The 5,824-nt window shown below is 41.5% G+C and overlaps 1 protein-coding gene across 2 annotated transcripts in view; it reads right to left on the minus strand.

The window, feature by feature from the left end:
* Nucleotides 1–5,824, minus strand: part of LOC118408435 (acid-sensing ion channel 1C-like) — a 273,733-nt gene that overhangs the window by 219,668 nt on the left and 48,241 nt on the right. The gene's annotated exons all lie outside the window — the stretch shown is intronic.

Raw genomic sequence — 5,824 nt, forward strand, 5'->3', positions numbered from 1 at the left:
ATCATAAAATTAGACAGTGATATTGTGATTTATGGAAGATTCAGAAGCTTGTAAAATTGTGATATGTAGAGAGTTAATAAGTTTGACACTGATACAATAAAGTGTGGCTCTGAGTGCCAAATCTATCCAGGAAAATGTAACTTACAATAGCATAATATATCTAAGTACACATGTATAATACAGTTTATCCTGGGTTTTCGCCAACTCCAGCATACAAAGCTATAATTCCTATTCCCGACAATTTAACTTACAATAGCATAATATTATATATCTAAGTATATATAGTATATCCTGGGGTTTTGCCAGCTCCAGCATACAAAGCTATAATTCCTATTCCTGACACACAAAACCGTTCTCTTACAGTCATTCCCCAAATCTAATTAACACACCTCGTTAAGTCCAGGTCTGTCGAGAGTTAATGAGTTTGACACGGGGACAATGAACAGATTTATGGGGACAGAGGAAGGCAGACACCAGCCCGGAACACTGCATGGGGCCACGCCAAGTTATATCATTGGTTCCAAATGTTAGATTTAACAACAAAAAATCTCAACTGTAAAATCAATTCAAACCGATAACAGAGTCTGAGAGACAGAAAGGCAGACACCAGCCCGGAACACTGTGTGGGGCCAAGTCAAGTTAGTGTTGGTTGATTTAATAAAAATATCTCAACTATAAGTTCAAAGTGAAAACTTTAGTGAGTCTAAAGGAAAATCTGTACTCTGATTCACACGGTTTTAGGTAGGGAATAAAGTCAGGGTTAAGTTTTAGCCCTAACCTCTTCCTGAAGCTTTGTTTTATGATGTTGAAGAACCTTGAAGTAAGTTGGCAGGGGCAGAAGATAACTTTTGGTTTTATTAGTCAGGTACTGGCCTGTGTCCAAACGATGTAGTTCCTTCGAATTCTGTTTGTCCTAATGAACAAATGCAGATCTGTGAAGATTATCCGACTGCTGCCCACCCCCGTGTCAGGGACCCCCATAGTATTATATTCACCTACTGGATACGACAACATTATGATAGTCCAGACCTTCCAGTTCCTTCTGATCTTCCCTAATGAACTAATGCACACCTGTGATGCCTTCCTACCCACCTGTGTCAGGGACCCCAGCAGTATTATAACAATGAAATATCGGATACTACAATTTACTAGCTTCAACCCAGTCTACCACTGCTGCTGTGTCCAATATAGCATATCCTGTCCCAGTGAATGATCCACTGAGAATGAAATGGCCCCTGACATTTATTCTTATACAGCACTGTTTCTAGACCTTGAGATTTGTTCTGTTTCCCAATGATAGAATAATCCACTTCAGATCTGTAGTTGAGCAACCTTCAAGTTGGTTGTACGTATGTACGCATACTTAATAGTATGTTCTGGGCCCAAATTCTAACCATTATGGCAAAGCTACAACGGTTGCATGTACAAACAAATTGTTCCTGACATTTATTCTCAAACAGGACTAGTTCCAGATCTTGTGATTTCTTCTATTTCCCAATGATAAGATTATCTAACACTAGTTCACCTTTATCCGTTGGGTAACCTATATCCATAGTTTTAAAAACAGGGTATTTAATAACAGGTATTTCTTGACAACGAATGGTGTTTTCAAGTTGCTATGATTAGGAAATAGGGCAGTTTGAAACCACTGTCGACTTGATTTTGCCAGTTGTGCTGTTTTTAAAAAAAACAGAATGTGAACAAGCATGAAAACATCCCGTCTGTAGTTCGTTGTTCAATTGTGTACGCAAACTAGGCCGACACCCTAACCATTACACCAACATGATGCCAGGTGCAACTTGCATGTACACTTATGTTCTGTGCCGACACCCTAACCATTACACCAATATGATGCCAGTTGCGTGAGTGTACACTTATGTTGGCCAAACCAATGCATAAATACATACTAGAGGCCCCAGTGTCTCCTGTTGGGATGATTTTCTAATGATTGCACTTCCCAGCCCAGCTCGTTAGTTCGTCAATAAAAATCATTTTTATGGATCCAAAATTAAAAAGTCTGAGAGTGATGGATGGAAGCTTCATGGTGAAATTAGTTTTGATGAATCCATTTCTTCCTTAATTGCAATTATGGTAAAAAGAGTGATTGGTTTTGTCCATTAGATTTGTGAGTTATGGTATATCTGTCTACCAGGCCACACCACTTCAGTTTGATGGTTCTCAGTTATGTAAAAGAACCGAACGGCCTACGGTCTACGGCCGTGGCGCGTTGAAACACCCGATCCCTCAATCTCGGAAGTTAAGCAACATGTAGTGGGGTCAGTATTTGGATTGGAGACCACCAAGGAAGACTGGATGCTGTAGCCGGGTCATACCAAAGACTCTTAAAAATGGTACATGCTTCTTTCTATACTAAGAAGAAGAGTATGGAAGCTAAACACACTACACTACCAGCGGACTGGCCCCCTGCTGTAGTGACCTATATGTGTGACCACAGGGCTTTGAAATAGAGATGGGGGCCAGCTTAAACATTAAGGTTTCATGGTTTTCTTGGTAAACACTCTTGTTTCCCATAGCATTAACATCTTATAAAATATAATGAAGCATTCATGATTAAGTATTCATAATCTATGCTAATTTGATGACCCAGGCTCCCAAACAATGGGTGGGACAGGCAGAATTTAAACCTAAAGCCCATCCATGTTGGCAGCCCGGCCTGGCGTGACCGGACGACAGTTTGTCACAAGATAACACGCTTTGCAGCTCCACATCGATGGGACAGATTTGATAATTGACGCTTTTCATTACTCCATTCTGGGCTGATGCCAGAGTCTCCATAAACACACAGTCACATTATTCAGGCTCAGCGGAGAATGCAGGCCTCCTATATTACTGTCCTGTAATTATTACTGTTTTCATCATTCCTCTTGATTTACTACTTATTCACATTATATAACTGTCCTGTGTGGGCTTTTATCATAATAATTAACTTTCTTTCATACTCTATAATCCTGGCTTTTCATCAAACTTACTCTCCACTGTAGGTTTTTACTGCAGTTTCAATTCATATTTTTTGTATAGTTGCCGTGATGAAACTAACACCAGGCCAGCTTAGTGCATATTAATGTTGCTGAATATATTGCTACTGGTAGATGGGAAATTATGCCTGTCACCAGAAATCTGGTCAGAGCAGGCTGGGAACAAGTTGAAAATGGTACATTATAACTGTTTTCTCTGCTTAGCACTGAGTATGAGGAAGAGTCTGGGAGTTAAATACACAAACCACTAGCAATGGACTGTAGTCCACTATAGCCTACTATATGTATAATAGGCTGTGTGGCCCAAGGGCTAAATACACATGGGCACAGATAGAAACAGAGATGTGCACTGCCATATACACCAGAAGCTATAGGGAGGAGGAAGGGCTTGAATATGGACAGACATCAATTCTAAGACTTAGTTTGAAGGATACTCCTCTAACAGGAGAAAGTTTCACTTCCTGACCCAACTATAACCACAAGAATCACGGCAGCAATGATTACCCCCCCCCCCCTCGGGCCTCGTAACTTGGCGGTTTCATCTCAACTTTCCCGACAGTTCTGTCCCCGGCTTAGTCTGATCTGCCCAGGGGGAAATTCCGGGACGGAGCTATAAGTGTCGCCATGGGAACTGTTCCCATGGGAACGGGCATAAACTTGTCACTGTGACAAATTCTGTACCATGTCCGACTGATTACCAGGACACTAACTGCTTTACCCCAAACCAAACCAACAAATCCATCACTATATTGGCCTGAGGCGATGGGCATCCATTTCATGGTCACCTGCATCCCCAGAATGACTCTTAGTAATTAATAAAATCCAACAACAATTCTGAACTTGTCATGACTCTTTTAGCTAGGACTTAACAGCTTCTTCGGAATGTGTCAATGGTTACACCCCAATATTCCAACTCCACCCTACACTTACAGGGCTGATGGAACATTGGCACATCGGAACATGTATCACTTAAGGGCTGGGTACCGCGATGGTACAGAAAATTCAGATCCAGGTCCGGTTCAGGTCCAGAGGATCAGGTCTAGGTCCGGACCTGAACCTGGACCTGATTCAGTATGACTCATACCAATGGTCCATTTCACTACAAAGAAATCTGTTTCATGGAGTATTAGACTTACACTCAGGCCTCTTAAAATCCTACAACGCTATCTGCACCGGTACGATTGACTGTAAAACTTGGTAGAAATGACTATAAACTCTACTCTACTTCACTCTTGTTATTTTCTTCCACCTACAAGCGCCAAAACGTGTGAATGCCTGATCAAATAATGTGTTAATTTTCTAATCGGTCCAACATCCGGTCCACCTAATTTTTTTAGGTCCGGTTTTTCTGGACCGGTTCAACAAGAAAAACCGGGTTTGTACCGGTACGCTGTACCGATACCCAGCCCTACAGATCACTATACCCTGTGTGCTTGCCGTAATTTGCCTGGCAACAGCCTTGCTATTGGAATGAAAGTATCAAGACTGTATAAACTTGACTTAAGGAAAAGTCAGTATGCATCAAACAGGGAGTCCATAAATAGGCAATATGGTAAAGCCAGAAAGAAATGACTAAGTTTTGTAGACGGAAGCAGTATTAGTAGTAGTTTCACTATATATGGACTAATTGTGTGGCTGATTACACAGTAGTGATAGATACATCTGATTTAACGTTAGTTCACCTTTATCCGCCTTCAACCTATATCCGTTGTGTTGCTAAACAGAGATATCAAGTTGATGGACGGTAGTTTCAAATTGTAGTATTTTCAAGATATTGCTGTTTAAAACCACCATCTGTCAACTTGATATCCCTAAAAACAAATACATAATTTGTTCTTAAAAAGAACGGTTAAAGATTACCCTGTGGATAAAGGTGAACTAGCGTTAGATGTGAGAATAACTGATAATCGTCATGCCTGTTGCCATTCTTAGTAAACAAATATTCCACGGGTGACCCAAACCAAGAAACTCCATTCCAGGAGCCTACAAATCAGGAGGAGAAATCCCATCCACTGATTGACAATAAAATCTTACAGTCGGTCACTGACCCCAAAAATCCCGCCATTCCTCACCCCACACTGATCAGACTATAGTTTCTCCCCACCCCAAACAAACTCAGATGTACCGCCACATATTTGTCAACGGTGCAGCAGGTGGCAGAATGGGTGCACCAGACATCAATAATGGTGGGGAGAAACCATGAAAGGATCAGCCAAGAAAAGGCTGGAATGAGACACTTTGAACTCCCGTCAGGGGAGCTTTTAAGATAAAAAAACTGATAAATATCCCCACACCAGAGTGCAAACCAAAACCAAATACCATTTTGGGGGGCAAATCAATCAACTAGGATGGAAATAATTCATATTGGCTTTCTCTGATAATATACTACCCATAATTGCAAACCTGGATTCCTAAAATCTTCACATGTTTCCTGCCAAATTGTACAAGAACATTTCAGTAAAGATTTGAAGGAAAAGCAGGTAAGACTTCAAAGTCTTTCATTGATTTTTTGAGGGGATTTCTGAGCGAAAGGCATGACTGGGGTGATTTGTGGCAACCAAATTGCTCGTTCGCTTTTTGTCTGTGGGCCAATCAGTCACTGATACAGGCACATGTCATGGTAATCCCAGAGGGGGGCACTACAGGCACATGTCATGGTAATCCCAGAGGGGGGCACTACAGGCACATGTCATGGTAATCCCAGAGGGGGGCACTACAGGCACATGTCATGGTAATCCCAGAGGGGGGGGGGACTACAGGCACATGTCATGGTAATCCCAGAGGGAAGGTTCTCTACAAGTGCATGTTTTATCAATTCAAGAAGGGGG

This window comes from Branchiostoma floridae, unplaced genomic scaffold, assembly GCF_000003815.2.
Source record: "Branchiostoma floridae strain S238N-H82 unplaced genomic scaffold, Bfl_VNyyK Sc7u5tJ_1585, whole genome shotgun sequence".
Classification (NCBI taxonomy): Eukaryota; Metazoa; Chordata; class Leptocardii; order Amphioxiformes; family Branchiostomatidae; genus Branchiostoma; species Branchiostoma floridae.